Raw genomic sequence first — 24,071 nt, 5'->3', positions numbered from 1 at the left:
TTAGGATAAGCATCCACTGTTAACATATATATAGTAATAAATGTTTGATTAACCATTGCTAAGCATGTCTGCAGTCAGCTGAGAATATTCAAAAATGGCCAATCACAGAAAATTGCAGGAAATGCGGCTTATTTAAGCTGCATAGATGGGAATACTCGCCATAACTGATTGTAGCTTCCATCTGCAGTTAGAATGTCTGGTGCTGGAGAGGGTACACGCTTTCAAGCGCAACGCTGGGGCATCGAGGAGTCAAGATATATGGTTTGGCTCCTAGTCCATTGGCATGAGACTCATCTCCTGCTGGGCCAGTTCCAAGGAACAGAGTATAAGGCGGAGGCTTGGAACCGGTTGGCTCATGAACTCACCAGTGCCACAGGCGTCCCTCGGACTGGTGAGCAGGTCCGTCACCACCATGCAGACCTGAAGAGGCAGAAGCAGGACCTTCTGAACCAGTGGATCCAGGAGGCCCGTCAAATGTGGGATGCCCCACTACTAAGTAGGTAGCCATGGAATGCAGTATGTAAGATAAGCTAATATAGTATAAATAATGGCTAGGTATATCTCAATATCCCTATATTTACTCCACAGCTGCAGGTGCTCACGCTATGAATCAGCAAGCCTATGCAGATAGGCTGCTAAGGCTGTGCCACCAGGCAGGCAAGTAAATATTCTGCATGTATTGTTACATGATATATGTGAGTGAGCATGAGAAAAGTGTTTAAGCCCAATAATACAGCAATAAAATGTCCTGATTAAATCCTCTGCATGTACTGTTATATAACAAACGTCAGTGAGCCAGAAATTGAGTGTACTAACCCACCAATCAAGCTAAAATAATTCTGGAATACTATCCCTGCATGTATTGTCATAACATATAAGTGAGCTGGCCTGAAAAAGAGTGTCATAACCTATCAAGAAAGGTATAATATGTCCTGTAAATGTCTTCCGTATGCACTGTAATAACAAGTAAAGGAGAGAGCCTGTAGAAAAGAGTGTTCAATGTAATTAATAAAGGTATAAAACTCGGAGTGTGTCTGTGTCACTTACTTTGAAATGTTGTTGTACCCTTGCAATAATAAATAGTACTGTTGTATTAGGTGCTGTCAACCCACAGTTGTGCAGTCCCATAGGAAGTGGATGAAGGAAGTGGCAGTAGCTGTGAAGTATAAAACATTCATTCCCTGAATAAATCATCTGCATGTACTGTTACATATCATAAGTCAGATAGGCAGGAATAGAGTGTAGTAACCCATGAATAAAGCAAAAACATGTCTGGAATACTATCTCTGCATGCACTGTCATAGATAAAATGTGAGTGAGCCTGTAAAACAGTCTTGTAACCTATCAATAAAGGTATAACATTTCCTGAATAGGTCTACTGTATGCAGTGTAATGTCAAATACAGGAGAGAGCCTGTAGAAAAGAGATTTAATGTAAATAAGAAAGGTATAATACTTGCAGTGTGTATGTGCCAGTTACTCATAAATGTTGTTGTACCCTTGCAGTGAAGAAATGTTACTCTATTGTAGTAAGTGCTGACAACCCCCAGTAGTGCAGTCCCATATAAAGTGGATGAAGGAAGTGCCAGTAGCTGTGAAGTATGCAACAGTTCTAAACAGTTGTGAAATGTCTGACATGCATAGGTAAATCGGGCACACGAGTAGCCTGTCAAGGTGTTACCCAGAAATGTTAGTGTGTTACCTGAAAAGTAAGGTTATGTAGTCAAAAAGCCATGTGAACACATCCAGATGTGCAGATGCATAAACAAGTCAATTTAATGCAAGTATGTAGCAGTAACATCTGCATCCTGGACAGTTACCATGTCAGATATAGGCCAGGTATATCATGAAGTAGCAAAACCCATAACGCAATCAAATGCATGTTGCCTAGTGTAAGAATACATGTAGGGGATATACACCTGCAGTCAATAGGAATGTAGTGTACAGTTAAAGTACTAATAAGATGTTAATGGAGGTTTCTTTTTACACCCTACTCCATCTGCATAAACAATGCAATTCTACACCTCATTGGGTATGTCCAATCTCATAACATTTGTTGGGACATATGTCCTATTGTTATATAAAATCTGCACTTACTTTGATGCATGTCTCCTGTTAAAACACCACAGTCTTGGTGGCCTGTTGCCACCAATCATCCCTGCATGCTGTTGGAATGTCCACTGTCGTTCAATACATGCATGTGTTATGCTTGCTGTTCAACTGTTGTAACCCTGGTGTGTTGGGTTAATGGGAATATTACTGCATGCTGTTACAACTAACTTGGAATGCTATTGTCTATGTTGTAATTAAACACACCTAATCAGAGAACGTATGGGAAGGCTGGTCCCAGCAGACCCACCTGTTCCACCTCAGCTGGCAGTACACCTGGCACCAGCAGGTCTGGTGCCCAGCTCAGGCCACCCTCCTCCATAGGTTCTGTGCCACCTTCAGGTGGAAGTGCTGCAGGGGATCGGGCTCGACCCCCCTGCAAGCGTGGGCGGAGAAGGGCCTCCTGTCACCCTCCGAAAGGTCCGGGTTGTTGTGCGTAGGGAGATGCAGTGTTTAGTCACTGATCCCCTACGCCAGCTCGAGGCGAGAGTGGCGCGACTCATGGGTGAGCCTGCCCCTCCTATGCAGCCCCCAGCACAGTGACCCTCGGGTCTGTGAGGGTCCAGTGGTGACTGCCCATGGGTGGGGATTTCAGTCCCACTGTTACCATCTGTGGGCTCATGGGCTTGCGATTTCCAAACATCCGTCCTCGTCAATTGTGTTTACCCACCCCGTGTGTCATACTCCACCCCAGTATGCGCCTTGTTTGTCTTGTCTGTTTACCTACCCAACCTACCTCCCCAAATATACCTACTTCCTCTACCTCACTTTCCAGTCTCCCCTGAAAAAAAACAAAAAGGGCAATCTGTAACCGAAAAACAATTACGCCCCATACATAGCTTCCCATTTCGCACACATGACCATTGGACATGTACACTGATAATTCTAATTGGCAGTACAACAAACTATGTTGTCCTCACCCCTCTCTCAGGGGTGGAAGGTTTCAAATTTCACTCCAAATTTTCAACATATGCACAGCTGTTGCTGGTAAAGAAATGGGCAGCTATGGACCTTCCCTACACCCGTCCTGCACATCCCGAGCTTGTTTTCCTACTGTCTTTCCCTCTCTGTGCCCCCTTTATCACCACTTTCCTATCTCCCCATTTTCTTTTCTTTCAAAGAAATTAGCGCGGGGGTTAGCGGGAGTAAGCACTTTTAAGCAGTAGTAAGCGAGATTAAGCGTCACTAAGCATCACGCAAACCTGCGTAAACCCGCTTACTACTGCTTAAAAGTGCCTTAGCCACTCTATGGCAGGGCCCTTGTTCTACTGAGCAGCAAAATAAAAAACCTCTGCCAGACTCGAACCCCAGACCATTGACACAACAGACTGCATGAATTACCACTAAGACACAGCAGATATTCAAATAACTTGGTTCTGAAATAAATATATCATGCATTACAATGAGGGAATGTAAATGGAAATCAGGAATGGTATAACAGAATCCCTTTTCTGTGGGTCTTTACCAGCAGTGGTTGTGGAATTGCATGACATGACTGTGAAAGGAAAACCAGCCATCTTAGCAGGGAATAATGTTACAGTAGCACCTTACAAACACCACACAGTATCAGACCTGGATAAATACTGGCCACAGGAATACAGTGCAATAACCACATTTGTATGGCAGTTAATTGTGTAAGTGAGAAAAAAGTACATACTCCCACGTATCCTGTGTTAGCATTTGGAGGGCTGCGTACATGTCTACACTGAGATGTGTGTACTGGAAGCAGCAACATGCAGGTATGAGTACAACATGCATGCAACTGGCTACAACCCTAACATCAGATAAGAGACATATACCAACCTTCAGACTAACACAATGGTGTCCAGAGCAAACAAGAATGGGCCCCATCTTTGAAATCTGAAAGGGCTATGCCTACCTAACCTAGCATTTTATAGCAGTAGGCTGCAATCACAGTGAGTAATGCAATCATCAAACAGCAGGCTGCATGCAATTACTAAATGGTGGGCAGCAATTGGTGCAGAGGCTGTCACATGCACAAATGCAGATACCTAGAAAAGCAGGCTGTACCTGCCGTCCACACATGCAATTATATCATTGCAGGTGTTGTGAGATAGAGAGTGAGAGAGAGAGAGACACGGACACAGACTGAGGCAGAAACAGAAGAGAGGGAGAAACAGAGACCGAAGGTTAAATAGAGGGCAAAAACCCAAAACAAACCAGCAATAAAAAAAAATACAAAACCGTAACACACGGAGCAGGGAAATACAAAGGTAAGGTATGTAACTCAAATGTATGTGTTGGCATGTTGAAGATGTTCCTGAAGAGTACTCTACACACTGCAAATTATCCATGTGTGGCAGCAGTATGTATCTATCTGTATCTGCACATGTGCATAGGGCAAGGGACATACTGCAACTGTTAGTGAAGGGTGGACAGCTATCTGTCAGTGAATGTTGATATGTGCATATATCCATGTAGGTCATAGTGTGTGGCCTAGAAGACAGCATGCACTGCGCAGGAGTGGCCTTAAGTCAACTGGTGCCCTAGGCAAAAGGGCCCCACGGAGCCCCCTGCCACACTTCCTGGTGCCCCCATTCTTGTGTCAACATAAATAGTGGAAAAGCACCCCTGCTAGAGCGGCGCCATAAGTGGCCGCTAGTAGGCCTATACCTAAGGCCAGCTATGGTAGTGTTGATATATGTCATGTGGTGGTTAAATGCTGTGGGACAGATTTGTCACATCTGATGTGTTACAGACAGTGAGGCCTGCTAATGCTACAAGGGCTGAGGACACCCACATGCATTCTGCACAACACCGTGCAATGTAATCACATACCTGTACATCCCACAAGTGTCGCATAAGTGAGATCCCCACCATGAAAGGTGGACTGTACATGTGCCTATATGTACATCCATGTGTACAGCAATGGATGTGTACATGTATGTGTATAGATATGCATATATATATAATGTATATATATATATATATATATATATATATATATATATATATATATATATATATACATATAGAGTGAGAGAGTCATATGTACTGCACAGGTGTGTGGTGAACGGCATGGACTGTAGACAAGTGTTGATACTGCAGTGCCATTCCACCTTCCCAAAACAGTGTACCCATTAACTAACACACAGGCAGAGATCTACCTACCAGTGAAGGTGTGGTAAGGGAACATGGGACACAGGTGGACAGTAGCCTCCATTTTGATGGACAGTGCCACACTACACCTGTAATCTGTCTGTGTGGTATGTGTCATGACAACAGGTGTGTCATCTATGGAAGTATAGGGTAGAGTTCCCCTCTACTCATCACAATGCCCTGTGTGGTATGTACTTCACATGACAACTACACCAGGTGAACAGGCCACAGACAGACCTCCCAAAGGGTAATACTGTCTGCAAACAGATGCCCTATGCAGACTGACTCACAAAACCATAACTACACTGTATTGCATACTGGCCACACAGAGGTGACCTCTGTCGGACATACAGAGGTATGTCACACCCATAGCTGGGTGACAACCACCAAACATATCACAATCCCTCGGGGTTACACGCTCTAAGGCCCTAAACCTTGTCAGCTGACTAAACAGCACATGCTGGAGGGATAGGTTCCCATCTCAGACATATGCCATACACCGGAATAGATCACATATCAATAGCAAACAAGGGTCTTCGTTAGTCATTGTTATAAATACCCCTGATGATTGTGTGGGAGATTGTTAATACACCCCAGGAAACACCTCTGTGGTTCAGGTTGGCAGGGGCAAGTGAAATCAAAGTACATGTGTGTCAAAGGCCAGGGTAACATATGGCTAGGCTGCCATAGGCCCTAGGGCCAATAGCATATTACCTACCTATGACACTATGCACTCACACATGTACTTAATGCAAAAGCTGTTATGTGAGGTTGAATAAGTGTAATGCTGAATGTGTGCAAGGTCTGTAAATGTGTGATAGCTTAGAGTGATGTTGTATCTGACATGGTAGTGCCTATCCTAGCTGTGAGGACAGCAACTGATGTGTAATGTACTGTTAGGCAGACGTAGTAGTACAGCATATGATGTAACGTAGTTCTCCATTGACAAATGTGGTGTCTCATTGTAGGCTAAAGCAATACATGTATGCTTAGTGAGTTGTACTGCTGGTGAATCCATCACCAATATGAACTGTAGTACTACCTGAAGCTGTAGGGCTAAACAGCACACTATGGTGTGCGTTCACATTGCTTGGAAACACTGTCATGTGTGTTTCCTGTAGTCTGCACAGAGGACAGACTGCAGGCATAAGGGTGTGTAAGTAGTGGCACACAGCACTGTATGGTACACAGGTAATGCTCATCTGTGTTGGCATACAGTGGTGTGTTGTATGTTTGCCTGATGTGTGTGTGATTATGCCTGTACAATGGCAGCAATCATATGTGTGTTACAGGGTTAATGTGTGTATCCAGCAACATATATAATCTGTTATAGCAGTATGCCACCTATAGTAACAACTGGACACATCTGTTAGGCAGGGCTATGGCATCAATGACTAGGGCGTTTGATTGGTACTACTGTACCTGTACTTTACATCCATTGCAATGGATGACATCTCTGTTCGTGCATTGGTGTGATATACACCCCTGTCTTGAAGTTGTGCAATGTGTCACAAACAGTGTGTCGGGTACTGTTGTATAGTGGTGTGATATATAGAGTCTGCCAGGCAATGTTAGTTAGTTGTGGACTGAGAACCAATAATTGTTATTGAACGTGTGTAACAACTGACAGACAATAGGATGGTATATATGTCAGTAAAGTGATATCTGTGGGTAAAGGTGTAAAGTGTGCCACAGGACACTCTCACACATATTGTTCATATTTTTTTCAGCCAGATGGCCCACCAACGCAACCCAGCTTACACAGTAGAAGAGGAAGAGGTGATAGTCAACAGCCTTTTGCAGCAGTACACTATGCTCTTCTCCAGAAGCAGCCAGCACCAGCAGGACTGGACTGCACTGTGGCAGGAACTTGTTAGTCGTGTAAATGACATAGGCATGCATAACCAGACATATGAGCAGGTATTCCATCACTGCAGTGATTTAATTAGACAAGTCTGGTGGCGTGTGCCTGATATCCAAAGACAGCAGCTTGCCATAGGTGGTGGGGTGGCCATTCATCCCCCCTCACCAGAGCGGAGGAGCTGCTCCTAAGCGTAGTGGCTCCTGGACAACAGCTACGGCAACCTCTGATGTGTTGTAAATGAGGCCAGAGCCACCCAGCACATCCACCTGGAGCAAGCAGGCAATATGCCCTATCTGTAGACTACAGTTAACTGTATTGTTAGATTATGTGTACGTGAGATGTGTACTGTGTGTTTAGCAGTTCTGCTGCCTACTGTAGTGCAATACGGATAGTTTTCATAATATCCCTACACCTGTGACTGTTGACTGTTGTTGTACTGCAGTTTAGCATACCCACTGTAGCAATGCCACAGTTGTGGCCACTGATGAACCCTCTCATATTCTCGTAGGTCCCCCTGGTGTGACGGCAGGGCAGCTGATCCATGCTGGTGAGTGTGTTATACCTGCAATGTTGGTAATGAAATATGCATGTCATAGGTGAGGTGTAGGCCATGTACACATAACACACCTATGCATAATGCATGAGGTGCATGTTTGCTGTGAGATGTTGCACAGCACAGTAATGTCAGTAGCTGCCATAATGACATGCAATACACAGAGCATGACACACAGTTGTGTCAACCCCGTACCGCACAATGGATAGGCATAGTTGCAACACATGTACACAACATAAGACATTTATCACATGCAGTACACAAAGTCATGCTACATATGGCATAACCACACACCCGCTGTAAGGTCACACGTCAGTATCTCACATGTCATCCACACACACATGATTTACCTCAGGGGTAGAGGCCTATCATGGGGCTGTGCAACACTCTTCAACACATAACACAGTCATGTTAGTCAATGCTCCCTACTGGGCACCTCATACACCCATGTACAAAGTGGCCGTGTAATAGTGAACGTATCCACAGCACTGCAGTTCAGGTACAGCATGCTAGTCGGTGGTCTGTCACACAGTAGTAGCCGTGAGTGACCACAAGATGCATGATGATGATGATGGCACATGGTACTACACCCCATCCAGTTACAGTGACCACAGTACTACACATAGCAGTCTTTGCTGTGCACCTCATTGTTCTGTGTGTGCAAACGTATGCACCTATACACACCATGCATAGCATGTTGTGTGTGTGCTTACATATGCTAGTATACACATTTTGCACAACAGTCGCTATCTGTACAAAGAGTGAAATATATGTCCTGGAATGCTATTGGGTGTATAGGTCATATGACACACATTGGGTATGTGTGGTGTTTAATGTTGCAGTCATGTGGCATCCCATGTCATGGCTGGCAACAATATATCTGCAATATGTCCCACATGCACCATAACCACTGTGCAATGTCCATGCCGTGCATTGGGATTCCTTCATGTCTACATGCACCACTCATCCCATGTCTGTACATTGCATGCATTTGCTACACCTGTGCCCACTATTATGTGGTATGGACACAGACACTGTCATCAGACATGGCAATCTATGTGTCACACAGATGACATATGCAGCCATGGTATGTATACCATTGAGTGATGGTGCACATGACATTGCAGAGCAGATAATACTTGCACAACAATGTTGTGTCCATGTACACATTGTGTTCCAGGGTGTAGCCAATCACTGAACATATACATACATGCATCAAAGCCATGTATAATGTCATTAGATAGGGCTGTCTACACTTGCAGTGCATGGTGTTGAGCAACACATGGTCTGCCTGCTAACTCATGTGTGGTGACTGTTTGCCTTGTGATACTGTCACCCACCATCACCCACTATTGTGTATGTGTTGGATTGCTGGTGTGTGTGTGTGTGTGTGTGTGTGTGTGTGTGTGTGTGTGTGTGTGTGTGTGTGTGTTTGTATATGTGCTGTGGTGAGCAGTGTATTTCTGTGCATGTGTGCATGTGTGCATGTGTGCATGTGTGCATGTGTTCATGTGTGCATGTGTGCATGTGTGCATGTGTTCATGTGTGCATGTGTGCATATGTGCATGTGTGCATGTGTGCATGTGTGCATGTGTTCATGTGTGCATGTGTGCATGTGTGCATGTGTTCATGTGTGCATGTGTGCATGTGTTCATGTGTTCATGTGTGCATGTGCTCATGTGTGCATGTGTGCATGTGTGCTAACATTATGTACAGATTGTAAAGTGCATTTCCTGTCTTCCTTCCACAGGTGCTGTGTTAGGCATGGCTGAATGCAGCAGGGAACCTGATGTCACCGCCACTAATAATGGAGATGATGAGACATGTATTGTGGCACAGGAAGGTCTGACAGGTTACACAGCGGTCAACCCCATCTATGCGCACACTCATACTGCCAATACATCCCTCATCACCAATGGCCGTAGCTGAGGGACAGCATACAGTTGGCATTGACCAGGAGAGTGTGGTACCTATGGCACGTGCATCCTCTCACAGCAACCATAGCTGGATTACCAGAATGGTACCACATAGGCGGATGTCCAGGAGTTCTCGGGGGAGCACCACTGGTCGTATTGCCCCTGGCAGATGTGCCCCCGGAGGTATCACAACCTCCAGTATGTTCCAGGCTGTAATGCAGGCACAGGCACGTATGGAACGGTACACCCGGCAGGGACTAAGGGTGCAGATGGCCCATTACACTGCTATCAATGACAGCATCTGTGACCTTGCCGGTGCCATCCGGAATTACACCGAGGTCATTGATAGCCATTAGAGGGAGACATTAGATGTCCACCACAATGTGTTAGCCATGAGCCAGGACCATGAGGGAAGGATGAGAAGCCAACGCGGATGCATGCCAGCAACAGCATCAGCTGGCAATCTTCATGGATGGACCATGGATCACAGCCGCTCCCATAGTGGCAGTACCAGCCCCAGCAATGCTGGGGCTGGCCTGTCCATTGACAGTCCTACTAGACCACGTGCACATGGTGCTGGCCAGTCCCAGCAGTGACATGGGTCCAGTCATCATACCTCTGACTCTGATGATAGCACCCAGTCAGGGTTGGTACCCGATACTGCCCGTAGCACCCCTGCTAGGCACAGGTACAGTGTCCATGGCCAGAGACAGTGATCTGTACGACCTAGCAGGTACAGTCTGTGGCTGTCCCACAACCTCCCATATATGGCAGCCACATGGTGGAGTTGTGTGCATGCAGACACACACACATTTACCATACAACTAGGGCTCACACATACACACACACATTACATCAACATTGGCCCATGCAGTACTGTTGTCCCTCACACACACACACACACACACACACACACACACACACACACACACACACACACATGGACATGTCGATTGGATGGGTCAATGTGCGGCTCTGGCAAACCTACAACACACCCTGTGCATATGATGACAACTGTGCCACCTCCTGTCATCTGTCACATTGATGCAGGAATAGGTTAACATGGTTCTGATGCACAGGGTGACATTATAGCAGTGTAGCAATAGTAGCAAGTTGCCAACAGGAAGGGGTACTGATATCCTTGTAGGTATATCTGAGCAGGCATTATGCATCACAGCTCTGATAGTCATTGTAGCATTGTTTACACCACTGTTAGGTCTGAGTGTGTATTGTCCACCCATGTGCCACTTGGCTGAAGTGTACAGTGCTGCCAGCATGTGTTAGTGAGTGGACAGTACATGTGTGATGTGTGCATTACAAATTAGCAGGTGTACATCTGTGAACATGGTGTGTGCGCACTGTCTGCATGTACGTGCATAGTGGACACGTGGGATGTGCGACATACCCTGTTCTACACATTGTTAACATCTCATGGTATCTTTCGATGGCCAGTATAACTACAGATATGTACTAACATGAGTACACATGTGTGTATGACATGGGTTGGCACTATGCTGTGGGTGATACCGTTGATATCTGTCAATGATCTGCAGTCTGGCAGTATACACCACCTCAACAGCATGACTATAACCAATCATTAGATGATGTCCTGACAAATGACTCACAGTTGTAGGGAACTCGGTAACAGTTGGATCTTTCCAGTACTACACTATAACAGTAACCAGTGGTATTGACCGCCACACGTTCCTGGGACCACACCTGTGTGGCATAACATCCTCTTTGGTACATGCAAACATACTAGGGATATGTCCATCCACATCTGGAAATGCATGCATTGGCCTACACTGCATTCCCCGGATGGGATGCATATCCTACACAAGGGTATCATACAGACAGATACCTGTTATCCAATACATGCTGTATAGCAGTAAGCCATCTATGGCATAGTCACCTACATTTACTATACATACTATCGCGACAGTACTACATAGGTGGTAGCCCTGAACATGTATGTTGGGTACCAATGTGTACAGACAGACACGTGTTATGTAATCTGTCCCTTGGTATCCACATATCCATAGGTATTGTGGGGTCCCTCTGTGTTTCACATAACATATTAGGGGTCTGCATGCATATCCACAGGGCTGGTGCACACCTATCATGACTGTCCATTATTGCCAGTTGTTGTTGTGTATGAACATGTCTGACATATACCCCAGCGATTACCCTCACTCACAGTACTCTATAGTACGTGTCATCATGGGTTTGTGTGGCAGGGATGTCCTTGGCCATGGATCACTACATTGGCCGGTCTTGACACAGACATACATATGTGGCCTATGATCTGAGAAGCAGCGGCACAATCTGTCGAAGGTTACAAATGTATTCATGTAGTATGCAGGCTTCACACCTATGTACTGATTGAGGTCACATGTACACAAATCTATTTGACACGCAGATACCCGATGTGTGCAATGCACATACTGTTTGAAACATATGTCATACCATAGTAAAAGCAAAACCCACACTGCATTGACCACCTGTGGCACGCACACACACACACACACACACACACACACACACACACACACACACACACACACACACACACACACACACACACACTCAGCATTTGCAGGACTCAAACCCCTACCTAACTTGGTTAGGACACTAGTGAAATACGCATTAAAGCTTTACTGGGAACATTCTTTTCCAAAGCTCTATTTGTAGGATGCTGACATCATCACACTTGGCAAAGAGGTATTCACCACTCCTAATTTATTTCCACAGTCTCCAAAAAGGCCACTCCTCTTAAAAGGCAGTCTCACACACACACATTCACAGGATTCAAACCCTTACTTAACTATGTTATGATACTGGAGAGATACGCATTAACACGGCATGCAATATGCATGACTGGGTGGTTTCTGTTCTCCTTGAATATTTGTATGATGCTGACATCATCAGACTTTCCAAAGAGGGATGTACCTCTTTTAAAATGTGTTTTCACAGTCTCCAAAACAGCTACTCTTTTCAAAGGAAATCACACACATACACCCCCCACACACACACTTGGTGTTTGCAGGACTCAAGCCCTACCTGACTATGTTAAGACACTAGTGAGATACACATTAACACAACGCGTTATTTGCTTTACTGAGAGCATTCATTTCCAAAGCTCTATTTGTAGGATGCTGACATCCTCATACTTGGCAAAGAGGTATTCACCACTCCTAATGTGTTTCCACAGTCTCCAAAGAGGCCACTCTTCTCAAAGCCAATCTCACACACACACTCAGCAAAATTCAAACCCCTACCTAACTATGTTATGATACTAGTGAGATACGCATTTACACGACGCGCTATATGCTTTACTGTGTGGCTTCTATTCACATGATATGTTTGTAGGTTGCTGACATCATCAGACTGGACATGGTAATGTTTGTGCACTTAGTGTTATACAATCCCACGAATGAACCTTGTTGGTCAGCAGGTGTGAACATCTTGAACAGGAATACACAACTCATACCTGGTGTGATCTATCTGTGGACATATTACCATTCCTTCATATGACAATACATATTCATGCATGGATTGTAGGTTTTGTGGATACCACATGTGTCTATGATGTTGGTAAAGGGCTATTCAAAGTCTATGTGGGACCTGTGTTGCTCCTGCCAGTGATGTATGTCCTGGGTGGCTGCCATGCAAGATATCTAGCAGGTTTGGGTAACATGATGTGCTCATTAACATACCACAGACGTTTGTCTTGTGTGTTTGTCAGTTTACAATATCTCTGTTCCTGACTGCAATCATGATGGACTCCATGAACTAGCATTTCGGACTTTGTAGGCTTATAGGAATATAGTTGCCATGGTGTGTTGCGCACCAACACTTGTGGGGTGTGCCACATGTTGCTGTAACACATTCAATGGTGTAAGATCCTGTAGAGAGTGTGAGGCTCAACAGACTGTTCGGGTGCAGTGTCTGTTTGTCCTGTCGTTCACTTTTGACACATATGGGGAAACAATGTTATCCACGTGATGGGATTCATTTGGCATTGGGAGGACCAGTTTACACATTCTACATGTGATATCTCCTGGTATGATGTTAGGGCCTTTTGTCACTGGGAGTTGGGTATGTATGTATGGGCCTGTCTGACAGGATGTTGACATTGTCAGTCAGGTACAGCTGACTCAGACTCAGGACATATATGACTGTACATCGATATTTCTGACATAGCTGAAGGAGGTGTAATGTTTCTGTCTGTACTCCTTTGCAGATTATCTTTCCACAGCAACAACAAACCTGAACAATAAAACCCTGTTATACTCTTTTACACACTTGACACACTACTGATCCTTTGTGATCAGTCGACAGTGTATGTCATCATCATATCCTGGCATGTCCAAAGGTCGGTTTTGTGTGTACTCTCCAGTCCAGCTGGTGCATATTGGAATTCTGACACATTGTTACAACTGCCTTATGTACACAGGTAACACTGTCCTCTTACCAACAAACTCAGATATCTGTGAGAGGTGCAACTGTATAGGCAGACAGGAGGCTGAGCTCTCACAAGCAATGACTGGCACAGTCTATCGGGTGGTGAAGGTAACCACACAAACCACAAATACAGTCACACATGCACCTATGACAACAGCAAACCGTATACATTGACACACAATGACACACTTGGATCATCTAAATATACTCTGCCTAAGCAGCTGAGACATCCAAAGCAGACACACATACAACTGCTAACACACAACCATACACACATATCATCACATAGTTCACAAAGTCATTGTGCCACAAAGTCACTGCCCTTAGGCCTACACAACGCACCTCATACACTTGTATTAGGTGAGTGTAATTGTTCATCACACTGACATCCCACTCACCAGGCTGAACAAGGTGAAGGTCACTTTGTGCTGTGTGTCGGGTGCCAGGATATGCCACATGACACACGCACTGTTGTCAGTCCACTGTAAGTACAAATATGGCTCCATCATTGGCCATTCTGGTGTGTAGACCCTCAGACGTTCCTCCCTGGACTACATGACAAGAGACATAGAGGGGCTCTCTGATCATGTAGCCCAGGACAGTATGCCCCTGACCTTGTGTAGCATCTTACCCTCACCAAGTACTATGTCACAGTATACAGATGACATGATCACTTTTAAAAGTTGCCTAACATATTGTTGTCATTCACAGGGGATCCAGTGTCTGTCAGCCTGGGATTACATGCTCAACATGCCATGTACATTCGCTATGGACGCCATGCACCTGTCACCCCTAGGCTTTCACAGACTGCCTTAGGCTCTTGACACACACATAGTGGCCGTTTGAAGCGAGGGTCAGAAGACATAACCACAGCCATAGACGTTACAGCGTACAGGAAACAGAGAGTGATGGTGATCAACAACTGATGTCTAACCCTCAGAATGCATGCACTCAGGACTCACATCAGTATGGAACCTGTCGATATATGTGCAATAACAAACACCTGGTTCAGGCTCACAAAAGCACAGCAGCACTAACAGGTTTTACATCATACCATGGTTTTCAGACACAAGACTCAGACCAGACAACAACAATAGGGGGGGAATCCATATACATCATTCATACACACACCTCCAGGTTGGTAGCAGTACACAAAGCATTGGGGAACGTACATGTGCAACTGAGAGTGGGCAAAACTGCTTTTCAGTTTGTAGACTGTTACAGACCACACTCCCAAACATGGGCAAAACAGTCGTTATTCCGGGGAACACTGGGGAATGTGAAGGTCTCACCAAACACCATTATATTGTGTGACTTCAAATACACAAACATTGACTGGGTATACTACTCAAGCAGTGACACCCTCGCACAACAGGTGCTAAAATTGTTACACTCAAATGCTAGGGCAGACCTGGTCACCACACCCACAGGGGGTTAAACATATGGTACCTGATCATCACCCACATGGGGACTCTATGCTCCACAACAGAGGTATACCTGTAATTGTTAAGGTCGGAACATACATTCATCTCACTAGACATACATATCCCATACACACTCACATCCTATGTGATCTCAGTGACATACTTCTCAAGAGAAAATGTCACACTTGTACAAACTGAGGTAGTATCCCTCAATGACCCTGGGACAGTGTTAATTACGGCTCAGACAACTTCATACTTTATAAGCACATTCTATGGACAACTACTGGAATTCATGGATCATGCTATACTCACTCCTCCAAAGGCAGGGGACCTGTCTACTGGACCACGGCCATTACTGAGCTATACAGGGACAGGAGGAGGCTACTACATTATAGAGCACAATCACAATCTGGAAGGCATCTCTGATCAGTACTATGGTATAGCTACGATCAGTTGTTGATTCATCTAAGGCCCACTTCTAACGGACACTTGCAACAGACACTATGGACAATCACAAGGCCTTATTTAGTTATGTCAGGGACCTGTGTGGGAACTCACAGTTATGCTGTGAGTTACTGTATAATTACAAATGATACAGTGAACCCACTGACATTGCAAACATCCTGGACAACAGGTTCAGTGGGAATGTTTCCCCACCATCCCCCCTGCAGTGCACATGTCCATCACAACAGGGTGTAGCCTCCCTGACATCACAGATGAACATATGTGTGCTGCCCTCTCCATAGCAGACAACACAGCATCAGTGGGACCAGATAGTGTCCCAGACTGTGGCATACATGAGATTCATGACAAACGTCACACTCACATTATGTCACTGTTCAATATCACAGTTACTACAGGATGTGTACCCATGGAATGGCATAAAGCTATGGTGTACCCGCTCCACAGTGCTGGTGCCACAAGGGACCCTGGACATTATCACAATATATGCCTAACTATCCTGGTCTGCTATGCTATGGAGTGTATCATCATGGAACACATACACCTACACATTGTGAACCTACAGACACTGGATCCTACACAATTTGGTGTTGTTGTGGGCATATCTTTCCTCTTGCAGATGTTTGATGTCTTTAAACAGTTAACAGGTCCATAGAAGTACACAGGGTTGTCCACACAGCCTACCTGGATCTCACCCACCACTTCTACACAATACCCCACTTGGCCTTTACACATTAGATCACCAGATTCAATATCTACACATATGTCACAATCTGGATTGCTAACTGGATAATGGATAGCACACACATGGTCGGTATTGCAGGTGCCATGTCTGAATAAACACCAGTTACACGTGACATCCCACAGGGCTCAGTCCTGGGACCTCTCTTGTTCTGTATATATTTCTGATACATACTGGGCAACACAGGAGGAATATGGATGACCATGTTTGCAGATGACTGCAAACTGTGTGCCATATTCGACTCCACAGCTGGCACAAACATCCTCAGAAAGGGTCTCACAGAGATCGATGACTGGTGCCAGAGCCATGGCCTAGAGCTACCTTACTTTAGATGCATAGTCATCACCTTTGGTAGTAACATCATGCACACACATTACCACATAGGTGATGATGCATCACGTACAGTGTGTGCGGTTTGTGATTTGGGGACATGAATACTTAGTACTCTTGCCTTTGACATTCACGTTGCCAATGTTATTGTACACACCTTCTATTTAGGCAACCTTATCCCATACAGTTTTACATCCAGATCAGGTGGGATCATTGTGACCCTGTAGTTATCTGGCACATGCTTGGATACAATGGCTCATTTCAGATGTACCTTACCCAACACCTGCAGCAACTGGAATGTACACAGATTTACATAACCAAATGGTATGCATAGTTTGGCTATAGTCACCCCAGCTCTCCTCAGTTGCTTACTGCCTACTTGGATGCAGTCTGTGCCTTTTGTTTGATGCCATGTCCATCACAGCATTGATGGACAGGCTCCAACCTCTGAACCGATGCTAACGTTCGGGATGCACATTGTTCAGTGATGGTACTGATTGCAAGTTTTGTTTCTTCTTTGCTTTACCACTTCCTATGAACAACCTAGGTTTCTGCATAACATATTTGATTGTGACAGGATTTCACTATATTATATTGTGTCTGTTGTCATATCACTGTTTGCACATGGTGGATTGGTGAATAGTGCGAGGTTCCTGGGTTGACACTTGCAACTGAGAGATATGTGTGGCCCACTGCTGTACTCAAACTTGACCTAAGTGTGTGAGCATGCCCAGTTCAGACTTTCAGTGTTTTGTTGCCTGACATTTGTCTCATAGTTTCAAGTGTGTGAGCATGCCCAGTGTGACCTTGCAGTATGTTGCTGTCTGAGGTCCACTACGTTTGTTGATGTGTGTGAACATTACCAATATTAACATTTATACTATATGTGTGTTGAATATCAGGTTCTATTATTACTGCAGGCCTCACCTTTGTGTCTTAACTCGACAGGGACTATGCTATGCCTGCAAGGTTTCCATGAGATACTTAGCATTGACTTATCAACATTTTTTCATACAAGCTGACCATTGACATACTGTCATGGTTTAGTGGTTCTGTACTCTGACTATAGTGCACTGTATCCTGGGTTCGAGGACTGTCACTGTTATATATTCTCATACATGCTAGAACAGACTGCTTCAAGAAAAGTGAAGCAAATATGAACTTGTTAACCTGCTTTTGATGAACTATACCCAGACTTGCAAAACATTGCTCAATGTTGCCCAACATTGCTGGACAGTGCACAATATTGCTGAACATTGCCTGTAGTTGTGCTACTTAGTGCGTGCAATTTTGTTTACATATACTAAATAGTGGTGAGAGCTGTTTAGCAGTGCTTTATATTGCGTAACACATAGCAATCATGCCTCAGATGGTGCTGCAGGGCTGCCTATGTCGGATGCACATTTTACACTCCCTATACATGTTTGTTAACAGTTAGTGACAAGTTAGGCATCGCTTTTACTGTATGTGCGAGTCGGAGAGAGAGGTATCATTTCCTGGGTTCCTACTGAGCCAGTGTATATGCTATGCGTTGCCTCTTTGCCAAGGCCAAAGCATAATGGGCACACCTCCTTCTGCCTACTGGGGCAGGCTCAGGTTATTCCTCCTCCGAGTCACACTCTGCCTGTGATGGCCTTGGCAATGGTGGGGGGCTGTTGTGCCTGGCCCTATGCTGCTCCTGCTGCAGCTGGTTTCGCAGGATCATATTGTGTAGCATAGCACATACCATGACTATTTGGGTACATGTAGTTGGTGAGTACTGCAAGGCTCCACCAGATGTGTCCAGGCACTGGAACCGTGACTTGAGCAGCCCAAACACACGCTCGATTACATTTCGTGTTTGTGCATGTGCCTCATTATGGCGTTCCTGTTCAGGTGTGTGTGCATTTCTGATGGGTGTCATCAGCAATGGCTCAAATGCATATCCAGCATCTCCCACTAGGTGACCATGAGGGATGTCCCCATTGGCAAATGTCTGGTACAGCTGTGTCAGATGCCAGATATGTGAGTCATGGTAGCTTCCAGAGCAGCCAGCACACACATTCATTATTATGCCCTGGGTATCACACACAACCTGGCAGTTGATGGAGGGGTAACCCTTGCGGTTATAGTAGACCCTACCCCACTTACCGGCTGGTGCTTTGAGCTGAATGTGCGTGCAGTCTATTGCACCCACTACCTCAGGGTATTCCGCTATTTGCTGGAAGAGACACATATTGCTGGCCAATACCTCACAGGAATTGGGGAAATATACATGATCACCGACATGTGCTGCCATGGCATTCAGGAACTGGTGCAGTACCCTAGATGCTGATGCCTGTGAAATCCCCATCATATCGCCAGTTGGTCTCTGGAAGGTACCTGTTGCTAATATTCTTAGGCCAACACATACCTTGGTTTCCACTGGGATGGGTTCCCCTCTGTTGGTTCTGTGTGTGAGGTGTGGCCTGCACAGCTCATCAATTTGCTGCATGAGGTCTCTGTCCACTCTATAGCGCTCCACTATCTCCAGCTCATGTAGCCCCTGGTAGGTTACCCTAGGCCTGTACACTCTTCTCTGTCTCCTCACTGTGGGTTGCTCAGCAGCATTTGAATTGTCACCACCCTCAGCATGTTGCATATGTCACCTTATGACAGCAATGGCAGCCCCTAACATTTCTTTGTCTCAGTAAAGCTTTTTCAGTTTTCACTTCTATTAGCTTACTGCAGTGTTGCAGTGTGTCTGAGAAATACATACTGGAATGTTTTTTGCTGAGTTTTGAGTGCTGAGCTGGGCTAGTGTAATGCCTGTGTAATTGGCTGATTCTGATTGTTTTTACCTGCTAGCTCTGCTAGTACTCCCTGGTTAACTTCCTGCTATTTGTTGTGCTTCCTTTTCCCTTTCTGTTTCCTCAGGGGGCAGTGCCGCGCAAACAAGTGCAAACACATGCACATCAGCTCACACCCATGCACACATGCTTACACGGACTAAAACTTGCTTATTCGTGTTAAAACACATGCACACTGGTGCAAACGCCCTTACAACTGTTTACACAGCCTTACATATGCTTACTCAAGCCTACACGCACACACACACGCTGACACGTGCGCACACTGTCTTACTTGGGTTTACTGGCACGCACACTCACGCATGCACGCTCAGCAAGAAACTCTGGTGTTATCCACAGCATACACCTTTGATTTCTTGACTTTACCTGGCCTACCTGTTGACACACCTCTTTCACTATTATGTAAATATAAGCTGACACATGTCACTCTGCTCCAATGAGCTGCACTCCTTTCATACATACCCCCCTCGTGATGCCACCTATCTTCTACTCTGTTACTCCCCTACCTACCAATGCTTAGTTACATCTCTTAGACTGAGCTTCCCCCCTTAGCAACCTCTACTCAGTGGTCATGTTGTCTTCAGCCTGCCATTCCTTTGCATTGTAAATTCATTTTAGCTATGAAATCCACATTTGTGGATCTTAATTATTAATTTTCTGCTTTTTAGGGCACAGCGCATTTGCGTGGCGCTGCGCTATGGTTAAACCCCGGAAATCGGGATTAAAAAAAAAGTTATTTTATTTTTAATTTGCAACACTTCCCATTGCCAATGGCCATATTTTTGGCCATTGGCATGCTTCCTCCTGTGAATGCATGCTTTTTTTCCAGCTGACACGGCTCCATTTTGCTATCTGCAGAACCATACTCAGTTATCAACTGAGTACATTTCTGCAAATGACACTACTCCTACTCGGACAGGTTCGGGTTTCCTGTATTGCAATTTTACCTCATTTGCATGGCTTTTGCCTGCAATTGAGGTAATTTGCATATCCCAGCCCTATCCGTGTAGGACTAGTTTGGAGAGCTCAGTTGCATGCCCCTGCCGGCTGTTCCTGGATTTCTCGGCGGACATGTTGGCTTGCTGGAGTCTTACTCTACTCTTAGACTCCGTGCAAGCCTTCATGAATCTGGCCCACTGTCTTTTTTAACATCTTTGCGTAAATATAGATACGCTATATTAAAATTCACTTTATGTCCATTTGTAATGGAAGCTTGCTTCTTAGCAGAAGCCATACTTTTATATTATGACATCTCAGCCAGTAGATAAAAAGGAACAGTTGTTATTACTGAATTATGATCTAATTTATTTATTAGTAAAATTATACAGAACAGTCAGCTACATTTTGGCCATTTTAACATAGTTAATTGTAACATGGCAGCCTTAACTGAATATTTGCTGCATGACATACAACAAATAAACAATGATTATCTTTGAAATGAGGAAATTCTGCAATGTGAATAATGGCATATCTTTATAATTTTTCAAGATGTGATGATTTCCAACATGTTTTTTTAACAGAGGAACATTATTAAGAATAAGAAAAATCCTGACTACATATTGACATAACAATCCAATGATCTCATCCATCCTGTCAGCTTAATTCATATGACCTGTAGGCCAGAGATAAGGGAATGGGAAAGTAATGTTTTTTTTATTTTTATTTAGGGAGCGGCTGAACTTGCCATTTGCAGTGATACATTTTATTAAAAATGGTATGATTTCAATTGCATTACCCCCCTCAAAACTATACTTTACACATCACATTAAAATTTCTTTAAATAAAATTATTAAGACCAGTTACTGCAAAATTAATTAATAAAATCTCAAAGCAAACTCATGTTTGTGTAGTAGTAAACTATTTGAACATAGCTGGCAAATCTGTAGCTGAACACATAAGCCTAGTGTTAATTAAAAAATTATACAGCTGTTTAAAGAATATTACAAATTACCATAATAACTTCAAGCAACAACACTCAGAAGTGGGAAATTGTCCTTTGGATGAAATTACAATGCATTGCAGAGTCAGTCTTGCTGGTAAAATGTAAATTATATTTAATTTTACATAGAGGAACATTCTTGAACATTGTTGATAACATAACAGTTCAACAACACAATGTTTCATTTCTTCTCACACTCTGCAGACAGCTCTCATGCTGCAGATTCTGAGATTATTATTAGTTGCCATTTTAAATCACATAAATTGGTTATTCACATTGCTGGGATGTGATAAAAAATGTACATTTTGACGGCATTTATTGACCACGTATACTTTCAACTTTCCTTCCATCAGGAAGTCTTTATCTTGCCAGTGTTTTTTTTTTAATGGGGGTCAGAAGCTGACTTTAAGATTATGCACTTTTTAAGACATTTGTTTAATGCTAAGAAATGGTAAGTGGTTTAGAACATGTGAAAGTAGGTTAAGTTTTGCTAAATATGTGGGCTGGATATACAGGGTATAGAGAGAGAGTCAGTACAGGAAAGCAAGCTGAAAAAAAAAAATAAAAAGTTGCAGAACTTTGGTGGTTAGTAGCATCAACAGCTAAGTCAAGACATTTTCATAAAAAAATCAGCCCTCAAAAAGCAGCTATTAGTCAGTAGATCTTTTGTATGTCTTATTGTCAAGGAAAATAAAGTTTTCTTATGTTTCATGCTACTAAATAGAAATTGTCATCTTATGATCCCAAACTGGTCAGACTGGTTGGTGATAATATGTTTCCAAGGAGACAGTAAAGAATATTTTTCAGGAAAACATTGTATATAGGTGGGTGGTTGTGTGGCTAGTATGTGTGCAAAATTATCTTTAAAATGTCTTCAATTATTGTTGAAAGCAGTGGGCCAGGAGACAAAATGTGTAAGATCCTGGGGAGCCAGTGTTTGCATCTTTGTCTTGTAGATGGTCAGTGTAAAAAAGCCTATTTGCATGCAGCAGGCACTGGCAATTACCTAAGCAGCATTATGTATTTATGGTATTTTCTTAAGGCCAATGCTCTTTGCATATTATTTAATGGTTAGGTCTATGGATCGTGATGCCTTGACTCCCTGACAATCACACATGAACTGGTAGAAATTAATGTGGATTCCTACTCTTATTTGTTACATATAAAACCTGTATGCAGTGATATGGATATATTGTAAACGGAATTTATACTACCAGCAAAACAAATTTGACATTAAAATGTGTACATACTTTTACAGCTCCATGGCAAATGTATTATTAGCATACTTTGTACAGCAGTTATTTTATAGTTTAGACAGTGGTTAGAAAACAAGCAAAAATTAGGTCTGCAGAGTATGAAAATTTGTCACTGTTACAGCAGTCAAAGTAAAACAAATCAAAACTAATTTATCAGCGCACTGTGTATTGTCTGACTGAAGATTGCAAATTAAAAAATATATCCAACCCATCAGCATGGCCAATGATGAGGTGATAGAAATTTGGGTGCCGCTGAGACTCAGTCCAATGTAAGCAAAACAGTTTTGTGCTTTGGTTTACCACCACCCTCATTACAAGTGTGTTAATTACTTTCTTGCTGTTATGAACTTAATTTTCTATATTACTAAGCATTTATCTGCTTGTTGTTCTCAGCTTCTGAATTTGTAAATGTTTAATTTGTCTTGATCTGCACTTTATTTGGCAATCTTTTGTGAACTTAGTTACAAAGCTTTGGTTTGCACTCTAGTGGCAGTTCAGGGGATACGAGTCATTGGTCTGCTTAGGATTACTTAAATAAACCATGAGAGTGTTGGTTTGTGATTGGCCAGATGACAGTTTCAATATTTAAAAGCATTTCTTTACTTGTATAAAGGTGCCACATTTGTATAAACATTGACATTGCACAGTTGTCTTTACCTGTGCCCTTTATAGATGCAGATACTTCAAATCTCAATTTTCCTAATAAAAAACTTCGGAAATTTCTTGAAAACTTAGTTCCATGTTGACCCCCAGGTTTTTGTGCAGAGAAGCATTGCTCCACTAGTTTTAGATTCTAGATATTATCCCTGCAGGTACTACTTTTATTATGGCCCACAAAATAAACATCTGGAACCATGGATTTGCATTTTCCTGCTGACTACACAGCCGACTTGGGGCAAATGGGCATCCTGAAACAATGTAGGAATTGTCTCACATTTACTGACAACTACCAAATTTTTAAGCAATCCGATACAGTATGTGAGAAATGTAGTTAATGTCTTTGGAGACAAGAATTTCATATACAGACACTACAAATACCAAACAGGTTGTCAGTAACACACAACA

Source organism: Protopterus annectens, chromosome 2.part0 (genome assembly GCF_019279795.1).
Source record: "Protopterus annectens isolate FY-2018-M chromosome 2.part0, PAN1.0, whole genome shotgun sequence".
Taxonomy (NCBI): Eukaryota; Metazoa; Chordata; order Ceratodontiformes; family Protopteridae; genus Protopterus; species Protopterus annectens.
The sequence above is the reverse complement of the archived record's forward strand: the minus strand, read 5'-3'. Positions refer to the sequence as shown.